This window comes from Anas platyrhynchos, chromosome Z (assembly GCF_047663525.1).
Source record: "Anas platyrhynchos isolate ZD024472 breed Pekin duck chromosome Z, IASCAAS_PekinDuck_T2T, whole genome shotgun sequence".
NCBI lineage: Eukaryota > Metazoa > Chordata > Aves > Anseriformes > Anatidae > Anas > Anas platyrhynchos.
Genome location: NC_092621.1, coordinates 4,397,615 through 4,418,823, shown reverse-complemented (window position 1 = coordinate 4,418,823; position 21,209 = coordinate 4,397,615).

The following is a 21,209-nucleotide window of genomic DNA, read 5'->3' as shown; positions in this document are numbered from 1 at the left end:
GATTCTATGATCTCTGCAACCATATTTTAAACTAATTCTTTAAATAAACATGGACTGGGAAAAAAAAAAATAGAGAAATAATGAAGAGTCAATGAAAAATGCAAGGTTTCAGTGTAGTAAGCCTTATTGTAAGATTTGTCTCTGACTTGGAAGGAAACTGAAACAATTCTGAGCATAAATTAACAATCAATTTTAAGAGTAGAAATCATATGAAAAGTGGTGCCTGGTTAGATACCTTTCTGAATGTAAAGTATGTTGGATTATGGAAAGATAAATTAACTGCCATGACAGTTAACTTCTAATTTCCATGAAATGCCTAGAAGTGGTCAAACAAATTGCACCAAAAAAAAAAAAAAGTAAAAAAAAAAAAAAGAAAGAAAGAAAAATAAAAGTATTGGTGGAATTTATATCAAAGATCACATCACAGTAATTAACAAATAAAAAAATCTCATCATGTCACTCTGAGACAAAATTGATAAAAACTTCTTAATCTGTGGGTGGTGTGGGTGGATTCATAGCTCAGAACAAAGTAAACAAGAACAAAATAAAAGAACCTGGCTCTCATGGCTGTATTTCAGTGGAGTAAGCACTGTGAATCCAAGTTACATTCTGCAGGTCTTTCATCTAGCTTCCCTCCAGAGAACAAGATTGAAAAAGTAATGATAGAATCTGTCTTCATAACAGTAACTCCATAGTAATAGCAGCCCTACAGGACTAGGAAAGCTATGCTCAATTCCTCCCTGCAGGAATTTAGTCTCTTTTTCCTTCTTACATTTGAAGATTCTTCAAATTTTTAATGCAAAATGGCAAAGCTTCAACAGGGCACCAGAAAAGTGTTCCTACCCTCCTCGGTTTAGAATCAGAAAGTAACTTATCCATTATGTTATAAATAAGATTAAGGCAGAAGTACTCACAATCATTTTAATGGTGGATGCCCTACCCCTGGATGTGTTGATTAGCTGATACAAAATTTAAGATTATGATATCTATTAGCAGGGTCATCCAGGAAGATAGAGATTACACTTGAATCATTTCATGAAAAAAAAAAAATAGGAAGTTATAGTTGGGCTGCTCACTTTTTACAGTTTGATTTAATCACCAAACACTCACATGAATATCAATAAAACACCTAATGGTTTTTGAGGAAAAATAAATAAATAAATAAATAGATATGTTTCAGAGATTGTAATTCTGATGCATGATAACATGTCTAAGACTTTGAGCAGATTTGGAAAAGGACAAAATCTGGAATATATATCTGTATTCCATGTTTCTTGCAAGTTATTTCTCAACTGAGCTTGTTGGATGCTTTTCTTGTGATGATGGTCTAAATGTACTGTGCCGGGCTACCAGTCAGATGATTCTGGCTTTTACTGCTGTTTTAGGATCTACCTATAAAATCCTCAGATCTTTTGATGTTTCTTGAATTTGCAGTTCTATAGCCATGCTGCCAGTGCTTCTCCCCTATTCCTGCATAGATATTTTTCTTACCACACTCTGAGAGAAAAATGCTACAATCTGTATTTGCAAATATGAATTGAAAGTTCAGAAAAATACCATCTAACTTGCACAACATCACAAAACATGTCTTTTTCCTATGATGTGTCATCTCTTTTTGATGTGTCTGTATCACTAATATTATTCTCAGCATCTCTAGCTAAAACACTAATTTCTTACCACTGTACTTTGCACACAAGATGAATAATAGTATTTCCTTCTCTTGGCAAAGCCTTGGACATACTGTTTGTCTAATAAAATATATGTAGTATTAATTATTATTAGTATTTCATGCCACTGTTCATTTCCTCATTACTGGGTGAAATACTTAAGTGCATGTAGCTACATTAATTTTCATTACTGATGCCAATTAGCAAGTGGTTATAAACTTTTAATAATGTTGTAACTATATAAATCCTTATTGGGGTATTTTCATTAATTTTTATAAGCCACATAATCAGTTAAATAACTGAACTTTTCTGCTATAAATTTGTCTTTTGTCACAATTTTATCAAAGAGTGTTTAGTGTGTCAAGTAATTCTCTCCCAAACCATGAAATTAATAATAATCTTAACCCCTCCCAGTTCTCCTGAACAGTGTATGTCCTTCAGAAAACCCTGTCTCAGAACTAGCAACACAGAACTAGAAGGCAGCCCTGCCTGTGAGAATGCTTTTCATTCCATCTTAATTCATTTGGCTGAATATTAGGCATGCATGTATAACTACATTTTTTCATCTAGGTTCTTTTTATATCCATACAGAAACAGTTCTAACTTTTTTTGTTTGTTTGTTTTGTTTTGTTGTGTGTGTGTGTGTGTGTGAATTCCTGTTATGTACTTATGTGATTCATATTTGGGTAAACTGCAAATATTTGTTTGATTTTAGAAGACAAGATATGGGAATGTTTCGTCTGCTGAACCCCATAAATTCTACTGGATAGAACAGAATTTTTCAGTGACCTCAGGTATGTTGAATTACTTCACTTTTTGTAGTTTTGTTTGTATATATTTTTATATATACAAATAACATTCTGAATTGGAGAACTCAGAATTTCTGAGTAAGATTATGCTGCCTAGCCTTGGGTATCTTCTTTTACATGCTCTGGGCTACCCCACCTGACCTCCAGCTCTCACTCTGCAAAAGTGCAGCAGGTCTTCAATGGCTCTTTGGTTTCATCTACAAGGTGCACATAGATGTATCACACACTCCAAGACATTTATATGGCTTTAGACACCTGTGTTCAGGTATCTAAATTGTTGTGAGGAAATGATATGTTCCAGCTCTCTCAATAAAACAACATACTGCAGAATTCTATGATGTGGAACTTTCTATGATGGAGTGGCATCATCAGTGGATGAAGGAAGGGTGATGGATATCATCTACCTAGCAAAACCTTTGATATGTTCTCTTATCACATTTTTTTTTCTCCAAATTGGAGAGGTATGGATTAAAAGGAGGGACTGTTAGGTGGATAAAGAATTGGTTAGTTGGTCACAGCGAAAGGGTTGTGGTCAACAGTTCTATGTGGAGGCCGGTCAAAAGTGGTGTCCCTCAAGGGTTGGTCTTGGGATGAGTGCTTTTCAACATCTTTATCAATGACATAGATGACAGAATCGAGTGCATCCTCAGTAGGTTTGCAGATGACACCAGGCTGAGCGGTGCAGTCAATACAATAGCTGGAAGGGATGCCACTCAGAGGGACTTGGACAGGCTGGAGAAGTGGTCCCATGACAATCTAATGAGGTTCAACAAGGCCAAGTGCAAGGTGCTGCACTTGGGCTGGGGCAATCCCAGGTATTTATATAGACTGGGAGAAGAAGAACTTGAGAGCAGCCCTGAGGAGAAGGACTTGAGGGTCCTGATGGACCAGAAGCTGGATATGAGCCAGCAGTGCATGCTTGTAACCCGGAAGGCCAACTATGTCCTGGGTTGCATTGAAAAAGGGGTGGCTAGTAGGGAGAGGGAGGTGATTGTCCCCCTCTACTCTGCTCTTGTGAGACCTCACCTGCATGCAGGCCTGGGGCCCCCAATACAAGAAGGATGTGGAGTTCTTGGAATGGGTCTAGAGGAAGGCCGCTAAGATGATCAGAAGGCTGGAGTACCTCTCCTATGTAGAAAGGTTGAGGAAACTGGGCTTGTTTAGCTTGGAGAAGAGAAGGCTCTGGGGAGACCTCATTGTGGCCTTCCAGTACTTTAAAGGAGTGTAAAACAGGAGGGGGAATGCCTGTTTACGTGTGTTGGTAGTGAGAGAACAAGGGGGGACAGTTTTAAACCAAGACAGGGGAGATTTAGGTTAAAAATTAGGAAGAAGTTGTTCACTCAGAGGGTGATGAGGCACTGGAACACGTTGCTCTGAGGGGCTGTGGATGCCCCATCTCAGGAGGCATTAGATGCCAGGCTGAATGTGGCTCTGGGTAGCCTGCTCTAGTGGTTGGCAACCCTGTCCTGACCAGGGGGATTGAAACTAGATGATCTTTAAGGTCATTTTCACCCCAGGGCATTCTCTGATTCTATAATTCTATGGATTTCTCCAAGATTTTTTTTTTTTTTTTTATGCAGACTTATCTTTTTCAGCTGATCCATATTTTGTTGTTGTTGTTTTTTTTTGTTTTGTTTTTGTTTTTTTTTGGGGTAGTTGGTGGGGAGTTAATCCCTGAGATTTCACTTAGCACCAGCTGTGAGAACACATGCCTCTATTCTGGAGTCTCTCCAGAATGGTACTGTAAATGGTATAGTATACCGCTATCCAAAAGTACATGACAGCATAGATACAGACTTTTTCTGCTGATGACACACAGGAGAACAAATTACAAAGTTGCTATAGTCTCTTTAAACCCTAAAATCTACTAACCATAAACTTTTTAAGGAAGCTTTTTTTTTTGTAAAACAAAACCCAACAACAATTACAATTACACCTGTAATATGTTTTTATCCTGTGGCACATCCTTATTTGTTAATGGCACAGATATCATCTTCCAAAAGCCTCTGCCTCAGCAAAGGAAAACAGTTATTGCAATTAGCATGAATCAGTGTGTCCAGCATTGTTTCATGTGCCTTGTTTTAACCCAATAGTATTTTTAATAATAGGGTTATGTCTTCCTAGAGCAATTGGAGAGATATTAGAATTAATGCCGATTGAGATGTGGTATCCACTCATACCAGTGAAAAGCCATGCACGAGCATTCTTTTATACACCCAGAGAGGGGAAGTTTCATTAGTAAAGGTTTCCACTGGATAGAAGTCTCACTGATGTGGCCAAGGTGGATCTGGTTCCACAGGTTGCTCTGCCCACACTGTTAAGGAGAGAATTCTCTATGAGTTTCCCTTAGATGTTGTACATTTGTGATTATATTTGTGATTAGATTAATTCTTCTGAACACTAGCTGCAAAAGCAAAGGCATTAAATGATGCCTAGATCAGGAGCCTGTTCCCCCCAGACTCCTCCTACATGCACAGCAAGTAGTGTTTACATAGGCTAAGCAAGATCTTGAATGGAGCTCATCATTCTGGCAATGCAGAAGAGACATCTCCATCCCTCTTCATGGCAGCAAAGGAAACCAGGGAAGACTGAAAACATAAATTGAGGGCCTAAATTTGGGTAAAGGAGTCCAGGCCAAAATGACTGAAAGAAATGTTGATTCTCACACTGCTGTTGGTTTCTTTATGTGTCTGGGATCTTTTTTATTTATTTGTATTTGATTGTGGGTCACATGGCACTACTCCAAGTTTACTAGTTTAATATGCAATGAAAGAACATGTAAGATGTCTTTTCCTGCACCCTCAGATTCTGCAACAGGGCACTGTCTGTTTGTTTACTTCATTAGGAACCTAGATGCATATTTTTTAAGCACCATCTATTACAAATCACAAACGACTAGCACATAATTGTGCATATTTTCAGATCAAGTCAGGAGTGTGTGTGCCAGTACCTGTTAGACTTGATTGGACAAGGTCACACAGAAGAACATTAAGAAATTGAGACAGAGATGTCAAAGCATTTCCAACAGCAACAACAACCGCCCCACTCATATCAACAGGGGGGAAATGGAAGCATAAACCAAATTGCATCCAAATGATCACAATTGAAGCACATGTGTTATGGGAAAGGTTTGAAGTCAGCACATGTGCTGAGATAGCAATATGACGATGAGGGGGAAAAAAATCCAGCATTCAGTGTTTTTGCAGCACAGATGGTTGGGTTTGCTTTTCTGGCCTAGTTGTTCATTAAAATGAATCAGATGAAGCTGGCTGTCCCAAACTGTTAGTATATGTCTCTGCCTTATTATTCTGTGCTTTGCAACAATGATGATACTATACTGCCCATGGGCCAAATAGTGTGTTGGTATGGATCACATGATTAACTGGTGGTGGGCTGTCAGTGTTTTAACTAAACAATTCATTCAGCAGAGGAATCCATGAATAGGTACAAAGCACCAACTGGATCACATCTGTGGTCCAACCTTGTTTTACAAAATCACTTAGTAGGTACTACACAGACTGTAAGCAATTATATGTGATTAATTACAGCATCACAAATGACAGCCACTTTTGGGCACTTCTTTGCCTTTTTGGCTTTCGCATTTTGACAGTACTGAGTGGCAAACACTACCAGAAGCATCTTTATTTATTTATTTATTATTGTGGTAAAGGATGTGTATAATGCAAAGAATGCCAGATCTTTTTTTTTTTTTTTTTTGTCTTTCTTTCCAGAGAATGAATAACAGTTATGAAGAGTATGGTGATATATTGTTCTACTAGAAAGACATAAAGTGTAAATTTCCAACATGAAATGCCTGTGGGGAGGGTAGATCTTCCTTTAGCCTTGCAAGTCTCACCAATGTTAATGAAGGAGGCATGTCTACAACACCCCTCACTGAATAATTTACATCTGCACAGACAAAGTCAGAAGGCAAAGCTGGAGACACATCAGAGAACTGGCTTTAACTCAAGTCAAAATTTGTCTGTGTTTGTGGGTGGTTTATTATTATAAAAAGGAAGCAATGCAAAGTGAAATTAAAGCTATTCTTTCAGCTTTGAGGTCTTCAGTATAGAAAGATGGTACGGATTTCATTGGGAGGGGTGGGAAACTAAAAAGTGTGAGACAGCTGAAAGATAAAGAGATGTTTAAGGAAGCAAATTAATTATAGAGGTTGAAAGAAGAGCAAAGAGTGCACTAAATTGAAATGAGAAGTTAGAGTAGCTGTTTTGGAACTTGTTTCACTAATATAATAGGGGACACAGGTAAATAAATAAATAAATAAAATAATAATAATAAACAACAATTTATTTTGAGTTAGTAACCATGACATAGACCAGAAATTGGGACCAAACTTTCAAAAGAATGTAGATGCTAAGAGATAAATATAGACAGCCAGAATCATCTTCAGGAATGCATCTTAGCAGATCAGGTTCCTAGAGGCACAAAACAAAACACAGGCTCACATGACTGTACCTACCTTGGGTGGGCTAGCTGAGGTGTGGAAGGGATACTACTCTGTTACCATGTCTAGTTCTTACTGAGCTTAATTAAGTTGCACTTTCACTAAGTACCTGATATTATTACCCTGCCCAAACCTTACCAATTTCTCATGGGTGACTTAAAATAGGTATGAAGTACTCTGGATATGAGTTTACATTCTGGAGGTGTGTGAGATCCAGATCTCCACAAGATGGGAAATTCTAAAGGATTGGATCACCAATTATTTTCTGAATAGAGAATAACTAATTCCATCTTGGGTAGGTTTTGATGATCAAATCATTCAAGTCAGTTCAACTCTTTAAGCAACAAATATAATTTTTGACCTGCTGCAAAAGAAACATGCCCCTTACAAAACAGTTACTTCTCAGAGTCTAAGCAAATCCAGACCAAAAGCATTGATGAAAATGGTCATGCAGGCCAAGGAGAAACCAAAATTTTGGACACTATGGATTAATTTGTTAGATATTCACTTGACATTTTTGGTTAGAGCTATTTTCTGGGCTGGACCCATTTTATCAGACTGAAGACACTAAAAATTATATGCCAGAAAGCATACTTGATCCAGCTTTTATGTATGGGATTCTCTGGAATTGTTTTTCTCAATTAATTATAGGAGGAAATAACTAGCTTAATTTTGAATACTATTCATTCAAATGCTTTTGTTAGAGAGAGAGATCCCAAATTCCAGATCCAAACTGGGGAACTATGAGTTTAGTTTATTTGTAGTTCTGGGACTTTGTACTGTTGTCCATTGCTCAGATTTCCTGTCATTTCCTGGGTGCTCCCTTGTACCCCAAGCCAAGTGACAACTTGTCCAGTAAATCATGCAGCCCTTCCACCTGGGTTCCTGGCAAGATCCTCTTGTATTTGCTGATACATACAAGAAACAGCTTGTATGCAGCTCTTACACAACTGAACTGCCCACACTATCCTAGATGGGATTGTCTGCTCTGCACCTGTAATTACAGGACTGACTCTAGTGTATTTGGTAGAAATAAATCTGTGTCAATGATGAGAATTTGTTTCCACTATTCACCCTGCACTGGCAAATCCATGTAATAGTTATCCTGGTCTTTTATTTCATCATTAAGAAGGGTAAGTTCTATATCTTCAGATCTTGTTCTACATTGAGAAGCAAGAAAAAAATACATTAATCTAAACCAAAGAAGTGACCACTATATTGCTAAACTGACACATCCCACATAGTTTTTCTCTTGTGTTAAGTAGAATCATCTGTTCCCCAGCTAAGTAAGTCACAAAGCAACACTGTATTTTTATTTATTTATTTATTTATTTATTTATTTTTCTTAAGCTATCAAGCTTGGTAATAGTTTAGTTGGAAAATACTCCATCTGAACAGATGAAGGAAAAATCTTTCATTGAAAATATATGCCTTTTGCTTTAACTGATGTGTAAGATATTTTTTGCTAGGTAAGAAACTGATGAATATGTAAAAAGTTTATTTTTATGTAAAAAGTATATTGTTCACTATAACATTATTAAATTAAAGAGTAATTTTGAATGATGAAAAAAAAAATCACAAAAGGGTAGGGTAGACATTTATGACAGCAAATTGTCTGACAGTCCTTAAACCAGCTGCTTTCAATAGGAAGTGGGCTGCCTTTCCTCAATGTACTCCTCTTTGGTTCTGAGCCAGAAGCTGGGGAAAAAAATAATAAATAAATAAATAAATAAATAGATAAATAAATAAATAAATGTTTGCTATAGATTGAGGAAAATAAGGATGGGTAATTTAAATTAAAATAAAATTAAAATATTGTTTCACTATTTGACCCTAATTTATTACATGCTTTTGATATCACCATCACATGAACAAGTTTGTCTCCTAAGGGGTAAAAAAATATTTAAAATCAGAGATAAGAAACTTGTATGTATTCTAAGTGCATTCTATTTTATTTGCAAGCAACACAGGAAACAGTCAAAGAACAGGCAAGATAATTTATTATTTTTAGAATCTTAGCTCTGTGTTAAGTTCCTAGGAAGCACTCTAAAGTCCAGTTGTAAATCTAATTGAGATCTCAAGAAGGCGTGCAATCTTTTCCAATGCTTTCTATGTCTTCTTTCTCATCTACATCCTTCTACAGTATCTCTCCATATTTCTAAGATAACAAAATTAGCATCTCCTTCAGAGTATCTAATCTTTTGTCAACCTAGTGCAGGAATATGGAAGACTCTATAGGTACATGCTCATGCCTCTTACCTAAGTTTAACATCTTCAGCTACAAATGAGCTAGTCACTCTAGATTCCCTCTATAGTTTATGGAGAAAAATAGCTGACTGTAGGAGCAATGTGTCTCAATATATTTAGTTGTCAGAATGGGTGGGTGAATGAATAAAAAGCAGCTTTGCAGAAAAATATCTGGGAGTTCTTGTGGACAAGAGGTTGCATGGGAGACAGCAGCTTGCCTGTGTGGAAAAGGTGGCCAGCTGCATGCTGGCCTGTGTAATCAGGAGATACTTTGGGAGATGCAGAAAGAGAATGGGAAATTGCGTTCATTTAACTTTAAGGAAAGGCTATGATCTATCTTCCTGCTTTCTGCAACTACATGGTGAGAAAAAGTTGAAAAGATTGAGTCAGACTTGCAACTTGGAAGGTGGGAAATTATGTTAAGTATACAGAATAAATCTGTATTGTGATGAGTGTGGTCAAGCCCTTTAAAGGTTGCTTAGAGTTGCAAGACTACTAATAGAGATATCTCCACCGCTGGAGACAGTCTAAGCTGCACTGGACAATGCACGTAGGAACCTCATCTAATTGGATGTGTTTTGAGTGATAGGTTGGACTAGAGACCTCCAGATGCACCTTTCAGCTTACCAGAATCTATGATTTGTGTCCTAAAAGTTCATATGGATATTGCAACTTAAAAAAAAAAAAATCATCAAGAAAATGACTCAGTCCTATATAAACATTTCTATCTTATGTCTAAATCCAAGAATTAAACAGTGGCTTTTGGGGCAAATTTAATTGCTGTGCATTGCTGTACCTTTCAAAACCAAAAATAATTTTATTTATACATTTTTTGATATGCTATTTAACCATCTGCCAGCATACAAGCTCATAATATCATCAGTGTATTTAACACATTAAACCTCTGATATCAGTGTTCGTTGTACATAGCAGTCAAACTTCAGAGTCATGACAAGAGTACAAATAGAGGTATTCTACTGCGGTTGAGATGTAGCCACTTCTCTTTAGCCAAGCTAGAGAAACGAAACACTCTGAGAAAACAGTTATGATTGCCAGATCTGTCCTCAGACCCCAGTGCATGTATTTGCATGGAATGAAACAGTTCTGCCTCTCATTCTCCCAGTGATGGAGAGACTAGGCTATAACTAAGGAGATTCCTATCTTGCTTTCCTCCTTTTTTTTTTTTTTTTTTTTTCTTTCTCAGTGTTTCTTGAAGAGAAGCAAATTAAATTAAAAGAATTTGGCGGAGAAAGTTCTAATGCAGGAGCATATTTGTCTGTGAAACAGTTTTCCACTGGGTGTAATAACAATCCCCAAACTAAAAACATCTGTGATGAAAATCCTCTCAGCTGTCAGGAATGAACTGTCAGGGTTTGACTAGACTAGCAAGACCCCTGGGAACTGCTGTGCTGGGTTAGTGTCATTTCCTCTGTGCCCCAAAATCTGATTACTCTCAGTGCCTCAATCAAGGACACTCAGAGAACAGTGGCCAGCCATGGAAGGTGGAAGGTTTCTTGTATGGAGTCACTGAGAAATCCATGAATGTTTTGCCTGTAAAGAGGAATCTAAAGAGGACTAGCATAAAGTTCTATAAAGCTGTGAGCAGCATGGAGAACAAGAGTGGAGAAAGACTACAACTGTGTCTTCCAAAGCAAGAAGTAGGATCATCAAAGGAGGCTGGCAGCGGGAAAGTTTCAAAGAAACAAGAGATATTTAATCTTTACAGAACCTGAAGTTAAGACGCAGAACTCTCTCCTATGGGATGCTGATGGTACTAGAAATTAATGTCATCTAAAGGAGAGACCTGTGTCCCCAAAACTCTTGGGGGGGGGGGGGGGAAGATAAACAAACAAACAAACAAACAAAAAATATGGCTATGAAATGTAAATAACTAGCTTGGCAATTCCAGGCATTGAAATTTCCTAGTGTTTGGTCTGTTGAAACTCTCAGCAGGGGCTTGCTTAGTCTTATAGCTCTTCCGTTGTTAACTGACTTCTAGTCATTGTTAATGGTGTTAGTGGCAATGACCACATGGACTGGAATGACTGTTCTTATGACTAGTAAAAAGATGTTTCAAAATGAATGAAATAAACTGCTGTTAGGACAGCGTTTACCTCAAAGACAAATTGGGCTGATGTAGGGCAGACTTTTGTCTTCATACTTTCAGTATTTGATGCAATCTTGAAATAGAGCTTCAACCTTTGAAATTTGATCACTTCAAATTCAGACAACAATAAGAGATATTCACTTCAAAAGTTATCTCAATATGTTCTCTTTTATTTTCTGCCTGTCATGGTTTATTTGTATTTAATAAAACTATTATGGTGTACGACCATTGGGAAATTAACATTAATAGCAGAAAATATTTACAGATCACTATTTAAACAACTGTTAACACAAATGGTAAGAAAAAAAAAAAAAAGATTTTATTCTGTTGGTTGTGGAAACAAATTTAAATCTATATCATCAGCATGCTGATATTTTAAAATAAATAAATACAGCAAAACAAAACAGAATGAAACAAACAAACAAACAAAAAATACCTACAATTAAATTTGTAAATTCATATTTAGAAGCTTACATGGATACCTTACAGTTGTAAGCACCACAGAGATTTCCCATGGAGCTGGCATTCCAGAAACTGCAATACTACAGATGAGTAGGATCTTTCTTTTCTGAGAAGACCACTATTTCCAGATTCAGTCTAGTGGAAGGGTCTTATACAATAGCTGTTCTGAAGCTTATCCTCATCTTTAAATCAGATAGATTTTTTTTGTTGTTTTGTTTTGTGTTTTTTTTTTCTTTTTTTTTTTTTTTTAAGGAGCATTATTTTAAGGAAAACTTATCAACAATGTATTCTAGACACAGCATTTTCTTTTCTATTTGTTTCTTATCATCATTATTTATTTACTTATTCCTTCCTTTATAGGATCAGATTCAGGTTTTATCCATTTTTATATCATTACTTCATATCATTTAAATCATATCCTATGATCTATATCATAGGATATCTTTTTTCCATCTTCCCCTAAGGGCTTACTTATGCCTGTCATGGTTCTGCTCGAGTGGGCATCCGAGCTCCACCACAGCCACTCTCTCACTCCCCCTCCTCAAAGAGGAATGGGGAGAAAATATGTGAAAAGGGCTCAAAGGTTGAGATAAGGACAAGAAAATCACGCAATAATTATTGTAATGGGCAAAACAGAGTCAGCATAAGGAGATAGTAAGATTTATTGCTCTTTACTAAAAAGCTAGAGAAGTGAGAAACAAAGGAAAGAAACCAAAAGCACCTTCCCCTCCCATCCACCCTCTTCCACCTCCTCCCCCCGAGCGGCGCAGGGGAACGGGGGAATGGGGGTTATGGTCAGTCTACAGCGCTTCTTCTCTGCCACTCCTTCTCGGTCACTCTCGTCCCCTGTGCTGTGGGGTCTCACCCACGGGATGCAGTCCTTGATGAACTGATCCGGCGTGGGCTTCCCACAGGCAGCAGCTTTTCCAGAACTGTTCCAGATATGGGTCCATACCACGGGGTCCATCCCTCAGGAGAAAACTGCTCCAACCTGGCTCCCCTACGGGCAGCAGCTCCTGCCAGGTCACCTGCTCCTGTATGGTCTCCTCTCCACGGGCTACAGGTCCGGCCCGGAATCTGCTCCGGCAGGAGTCTTCCACAGGCGGCAGCCTCCATCAGCGCAGGGCCACCTGCTCCACCGTGGTTTCCTCCACGGGCTGCAGCGTGGAACCCTGCTCCACCGTGGTACTCCATGGGCTGCAGGGGGACATCCTGCTTCACCATGGTCCTCACCACAGGCCGCAGGGGACTTCTCCTCCTCCTTCTACACTGACCTTGGCGCCTGCAAGGCTGTTCCTCACTCCCTTCACTCTCCCAGCTGCTGTGTGGTGCAGCGTTTTTTTTCCCTGTCTTAAATATGCTCTCACAGAGGGGCAAAACAACATCACTTATTGGCTCAGCTCTGGAAAACAATGGGGCCCTTCCCAAACATGGGGCAGCTTCTAGATCCTTCTCAGAGAAACCACCCTATGGCCCCCTGCTACCACAACCTTGCCACGTAAACCCACTACAATGCCTAGCATGAGAAACACTAGGGATGTGATATTTCTTCTTTTTATTTTTCTATTATTAAGCTGATAAATATATATATACACACACATATATATATAAGATTACACTCCATACCTATATGATTTTATTAATCAGTTTAGGCTGATTTGGGTTTGACTTAGGAACAGACAGGTTAGGATACAGTTTATCTCATCCTTTCTGGACAATGAAAGCAGATCAAATGAATCACAGGGTATATTCAATCCCTTGTCACCTTGTTCAGAAGGAAACAATTTCACTTCTAATTTATAATTCTTTAATTTATTCCCTATATTTATTATATATGAAAATATACATTTATAATATTATATAAATATAGATATATTTATCTATATCTATATCTATCTATATCTATATCTATATCTATATTTATATCTATATCTATATCTATATCTATATCTATATATAAGCATATATATGTATATATATTTATATATATAGCATATATATGTATATATATGTATATATATGTATATATATAGCATATATAGTATATATACATATATATGCTATATATATGAATATATCTATGTTTATATAATATTTATATTTTTATATATATTTTTATATATATGTAATATAATATATATAATAAAGATATATAATAATATAAAAATATATAATAAGGATATATAATTTATATTATATATTATATTTATATAATAATTATATAATATAAATATTTTTTATTATATTATAAATAATTATAATCATTTTATTATATTATATAAATAATATTAATTTATATAATATTTATATTATATAAATATAGATATTTATATAATTATATATATTATATATAATTATATAAATATAGATATTTATATAATTATATATATTATATATAATATATATTTATATATTTTTTATATAATTACATATTATATAAATATAATTATATAATATATAGTATATGTTATATGCTATAGAATATATTTATATATATGCTATATATATATATAGCATATATATGTGGCATTGTCACTGGAAGAATTAACATAAAACCTTCAGCATAAAAAAAAAATCACATTACAATTACAATTATTATCCTTCAGCATTTTACCCTATTTCAGTAGTAAAATAATATCCTTTTCTCCTTACACACAAGTAGTTCAGATTTGGAAAGGACCTCAGAAGAAGGCAGTTGCAGCACAGAAGGTCTCTAAGACCAGATCCAAGTTAGAAGTATTATAAATAAGGTCTCCAATTTTTCTGTTCAGTTGAAAAGCAATTCTTTTGCCAGAAAATATTCTTTAACACTTGCCATCTGTTTATTTTAATTTTTATTGATTTTGAATGAAAATCGCACCGCCTCTAAAGGGTTGATGTTTGAGTTTAGCAGTACATAAGAGAACAAACTTCTAATTGCTTCTTTAAAAGGCACTTTTTTTTTTTTCTTAGTCAGTGGATGCAAATATTGTAATGGACTTATTAAAACAAAGGCAAAAAGTAACAGTTTCATGAGTCAAAGGTGTTGAGTTCATGAACGTGGTTTTTACTTTAGCTAGAGCAGTAAGTGACCTGCACTTCTGAAAGTCAAGCATTCAAGCCTTTATTTGATTTAGCCTTTATGAAATAAATAGATGAATTGTTTTGGCATTTCATAAGAATTAAAACAAACAAACAAACAGATGTTGTTTTGAATAAAAAATAAATAAAACATAGATTCTAAAGGAAACACTTCTGTGGGAATCACAACTTTTATTTATTTATTTATTTATTTATTTATTTATTTATTTATTTATTTATTTATTCAGTTCAAGAATTCTGAAAAGTCATTTACTTCCAATATGAGGCGAGATGGCATATGTTTCCTGGAAAAAATAAAAATTAAAAAAATAAATAAATAAAAAAAAATAAAGAATCCCAAACTGCCATTTCCACTGGACAATTAACAACATTTAGAAAGAGGAAATAAAACTGCATGATGCCAATTCTATTTCCTCCAACTCTCTTGTTCATCTGCTGACCACACAGGACTCCACGTCAGCTGTGAAAGCCATAATGCTCACAGTACAAGCCAGAAGCACAGCGTACAATGTCCCAAAACTCTTGTTAAAAATGGGTGACAAGGAGCTCCTGCTTTGCCTCCTGCTCTGGATTTTGCGATACCAAAGTAGTCAGCATATTGAGCAAGTCACTTAAATTCTTGGTGTTACACTGATAAAATGTTTTGTACTTTGCAGAGGAGGTTTAATTTCTATGTCTAGTTAATGCTTGTAGAAGATGCTTTTATGACATTTCCTTTTAAATGTTGTTATATGGCTCAGTATTATTGCCACTGATAATATATCCCCTTAATACCTGCCTTTTGCCTTACCTCTTCCACATATCCTGTTTTTAATTAAAACTGTTTTTCAACATCTTCAACATCCTGTATAATTGCAGCCTATAAAATCAGCCCATAAAATTATATTATATAATATATATACATAAATTTAAATTATTTTATTTTATTTTCACACAGAATCACACAGAATCACACAGAATTGTCTAGGTTGAAAGGGACCTCAAAATCATCGAGTCCAACCTCTCACCTAACACTAACAAGTCCTCCACTAAACCCTATCACCAAGCTCTACATCTAAACGTCTTTTAAAGACCTCCAGGGATGGCGGCTCAACCACTTCCCTGGGCAGCCCATTCCAACACCTCACAACCCTCTCAGTAAAGAAGTTCTCCCTAATATTCAACTTAAAACACTCCTGGTGCAACTTTAACCCATTCCCCCTCATCCTGTCACCAGGCATGTGGGAGAATAGACCAACCCCCACCTCTCTACAGCCTCTTTTAAGGTACTTATAGACAGCATTTTATTTTATTCATTTTTTTGCATAATAGAGACTATTTGAAGGGATCATTTTAGAAATAGTAAGAGCTTTTAGGATCCCAAGCTAGATGATTTTTAGGTGTTATCTAAATTCTAAACTGAGAAATAAGTTCTTGTGGAGTATTTGACCTAAAATTCTGATCATTTTATGATTAACAACGTTTTGTCCATCTCTTTCCTTGACCATCACAATCATAGGATTTCAGTATGTCTCACTCAGGAACAGAGATTTTTTATACAGCATCTCTGAGATAAGCACACACTGTTATCCATGTGTCACAGCGGAATAAAATATAGTGGACCAAATGACTTGCCTATAGTCATAAAGGTCACATTTGAAAAAATAGCTAAAAGGTCAAATCTACTGTTATCCATAGTAGATCACACTGCCAGTAGCCAGCTAAATAAGAAATGAGAATTTATATGGGTAGTTCTTTAGAAATGTTTTATAAATAATCCACACAAAACACTTCTGATTGGACTCTTTGCACTCATATTGCTCAGTCAAAGGCAACATACTATAGGGAATGGGGGCTGCACATAGATAGAATCCATCTATCAACACTCAAACAGAACAGTTTTCATCAGTGCCATGTGGTGTGTCTACTTCAAGGATGTTACAAAACTAATGAGTGACATCATTGCAATGAAACATATTTCCTCAGATTAGGCAACGCATACAAAAATCATCCATATATTGTGGAGAAATTTTCAAAATGAGGAGTCAGCTGTGCATCTGTGTTCACATAGACTTATATTTGAAAACTGATGAGACGTTTTGAGACCATCTTTTCTGGAAATAAATCTATCCTTGGATGTCTTTGGATGTTTGTACAGATGCACTAAACACATGAAAGTCTTTTTGCCCAGTTTGAAAGCCCTCCTTCTTAATGTGAGCTATTTAAAAATCAAGTGTCTGGTTTAAATGAACTCATACAGCTCCTTCTTCAGTGCTTTCTTGAGAGCAATTCATGTCATGTTCATAGACAGGATGAAGTGACCTGTCTTTTGCATGGTGGGAAACTATATTAATGAAACTATTTGCTACGTAACTTTAGATGTATAAACTTGAGGATGACTGCCATCCTAAGAGGCACTCTAAAGGCACTCTCTGGAAATTTAGTCCTAAAAGTCACCTTGGAACTTGCAATCATTCTACAAAGTGAAAATAATCCTTCCTGATAAATGCAGGCTTTTCAACAAGACGCACTATGCAACTCTTTATCCTTAGCGAGTAGCATTCACAGGTAAGCTCCTAGGTAACATTTTCATAAAGTGTATTTAAAAGATTATGTCAATAATTTTGACCAAAATTAAATCCAAAGTTAAGAAGCAAGCAATACTGTTTAGGCAAATCTGCTTGAGCACTTGCATTCTGGCATGAGAGGGGTTTAAAAAGATGTACCTTCAAACTCACCTTCTCTATACAGAGATAAAAATGGCTTTGCTTGGGAGAATGCAGGGGTGGGAGTGGGAAGGACAGAGTGGGAGAAGGGAAACAGGGATATTAATTTTTTGCTTATTCATTTTTAAGCCAATCCTATTATAACTGAAAACTATTTGATCATTTTGCATATTCCAAAGGTCTTTGAATATTTAGTCCTAAAAGTTACCTTGGAAGCTGAAATCAATTTACAGAGTGGGTAGCACACAAAAATAACCTCTTTCTGATGCATGCAGCCTTTTAAATAACATCCTCTATGAGGCACTAAAGCTTTAATATCAACAATATCCCTGAAATGAGGGAAGTGAAAAAAAAACAAAACACGAAGTGCAGAAACTGCTATCAATTCCATTCACAGTGGCAGAATGACTCTAATAGCAGAGACGTTTATGAGTCATAAATTACCATTTATAAATGCAGTGTTTAGCATTCATTTCAATGGACAACATATGGTAGCAACATTTCTAAATAGCTTGAACTGATAAATAGGCCAGTGAAGTGGCTCAATTTGTTAAAATGCTAGCACATTAACTACTGCATGTGGTGGTGGCATGTTTGCATCTCTAACACTGTCTGCCTGGGTCTTATGGAAATAGACACTTGCTTTGAATTTATGAACTGATACAGTCAGTCTATTTTTCATAATGATTTACGAGGAATCACTGTTTGCAGACTGAGTGATCCATCTATGACTGCGTTAACCTCAGTCTCACCAAACTGTATAGCATGACCAAGTTCCACATGTTTTAGCCTCTGTTACCTTGTCTTGAGAAACTGGCTGATTTCCTAATGGTAGTTGAATCTTACATTTTGTCATTTTAAACGAGATATATAATAATCCTGGTCATTATTACATTGAGACCATTATTACAGTGATTCTCATAAAGAGCTCAGCTGAAGAACATCTCCACTCCTACCATGAAAACTTTAGTGTTACATTCATGTCATCTACAGCTGCTCCTTTTTTCACCTTATGTAATGGCAAACATATTTTCAATGAAAATAAAAAAAATAAATATAAATGTTATAACTGAAGAAAATACAAATCTGCTAATGACTATAATTTTTTACTGTTTCAGACTTTTAAGAATATTTATGGAAACTTTGTTGGTCTGTTTGTACTCTCTTTGTATCTAATCACCTTTCCTTTGTCCTATCAATATATTTTGGAAACTGTATTGACACTTGTATTTAATGGTAACACCCTCTCAGACCTCCAAATTACTGCGCAAAAGTATAAGTACAGTGTCTCTAGACTAGCTGAAAAAACATAATAAAAAGTATTTGGGAATCTCAACATTTTATCATTATCATTATCGTTATCATTATCATTATCATTATCATTATCATTATCATTATCATTACCATTATTTATTTCTTCTTCTTCTTCCTCTTCTTCTTCTTCTTCTTCTTCTTCTTCTTCTTCTTCTTCTTCTTCTTCTTCTTCTTCTTTTCTTCTTCTTCTTCTTCTTCTTCTTCTTCTTCTTCTTCTTCTTCTTCTTCTTCTTCTTCTTCTTCTTCTTCTTCTTCTTCTTCTTCTTCTTCTTCTTCTTCTTCTTCTTCTTCTTCTTCTTCTTCTTCTTCTTCTTCTTCTTCTTCTTCTTCTTCTTCTTCTTCTTCTTCTTCTTCTTCTTCTTCTTCTTCTTCTACCACTACTACTACTACTACTTCTTTCTCCCCTTTTTCTTTCTCTTTTCAGGTGAATTTCCCTTCATCAACTTTAGAGGGATTCTAAAAAAGTGTACCAAATATTCACTTATTTATTCTTTCCATAATTAGATTTTTATGCTGGTAACTCTTCTATTTAGGGATGAGGGTGTCTTAATGACAATGACAACTGCAATAATAATAATAATAATATTAATGATGGTGATGACGATGATAAAGCTGATGATGATAAAGAGGCAGTGGTACCTGAAAATTATAAGCAGACTGGATCCCATTATATTAAGTGTCATGGAAATTTGGGGAATTAAACATGCTGGATGCAAAAATAAAATAAAAATTATATATATATATATATATATATATGTAAAAGAAGAAGAAGAACAACAACAACAATAGACACTAAAATGTGGATTTATTCTACATATTCAGAGATATGAATGGAAGTGAAGTACATCTTTGAAATCACTTGTTAAAACATCTGATTCCATTTAGATTTCTAATGGTGAAACTCTTGATATCTAATCTCAAGATGAGTCAATCAAATTACCTTTACCCATCTCTACTGAACATCCTTCAAGAAGGACCACTCTAGTAAACTTGTCTTTTCAACTTTTTCCCAGGAGGATCTGGAAGGTTAAGATTTATTGAGTGCTTACAGCTTCAAAAACCTAATAAGGATTTGATGAGCTATTGGTTTCGGAGCTGTAACCATTTGAGAAAAAACGTAGAGCAATAGTTTAAGGAAATAGCTCAGATACTTTCTTGATCTCAACTGCTACAGAGAGTAAAATGAGCAGAATTCAACCACTCACCCTGGAAGTAGTAAAGAAATCAATGATGACTTGAGTTTTCAAGTACATGTATGTCTAAGACTGGTATTTGTGTGGAAAGCTTTAAATTTCATGAATTTTAAAACACGTGAATCAGATGATATTTGATGAAGAAAATTTCTAAGTGAAGGTGAAGAATCTTTGTCTGTCCAATTTCAAACATTTTGAAAACCATTAGTATATGCCAGGGTACTCCAAAGGAAATAGGTTTGAAGACAAGCTTCTCCACAAGCCAAATGCCTTTACTGGAGAGGCTGAGCAACTCTACCTTTAAGCAAAGCCTCAGTGAGGAGGATCTAAAAAATCAGGAACTGAAAAACTGCTTTAAAACCTGTCAGAATGAAGGACTTGCAAGTCAAATTTTTATTTAAGGTCCCTTCACATTATAGCTATATTTTTTCCGTTATGGTCACTAAACAGTTAAGACAGAATTGTCTGTACGTATACCTCAAGGTAGTGTAGAGCTAAGCTCAACCCAAATATGTGTTCAGGAGCAAATGGCTACTTAAGGGGGACTTTTCTCTCATTTATTTGTCATAGATTGCCCCATATAGTCCTTTCACATCAGTTTAACAGCTTTATCACTATACACCTCATTAGTTCTTGCTATTTCTTAACTGAACAGCTGGGTAAAACATGTTTAATTTATGCCCAGCTTAGGACTGAAATATATTCTCCATAAAACTTTAAAAAGGAAAAAATAATATAAAAAATATTCCCTGCAGCATAACCATCACTAACAAATAATGAACTTGTTTATCATTCCTATTTTATGTCTGATACTTCAGGCATTTCAGAGTCCTTTTCAGACTATTATCTACTGCCCTTCAAACCCTTCATGTTGTTATCTTCTCTTTTATATCAGTAATACGTTTTAAGACTCATAGTAATGAATGCAAATATATTACTGTTTTAGGGCAATAAAATTGTTCTTTAGCAGTTAACTGCACTCTTTGCAACAGTGAAAAGCATTTTAAATTAGCAGTTGGAGAAAACTAGGACATTGGAGAACAGAGACAATATAAGACTGCAGCAATTTATTGGCTGTTACTTAATGGAAAAGTTAGTTCATTAATGCTTAAGTCAGTTGTTGATTACTGAGGGTGTCAATGTAAAATTTTACTTTAGAAAA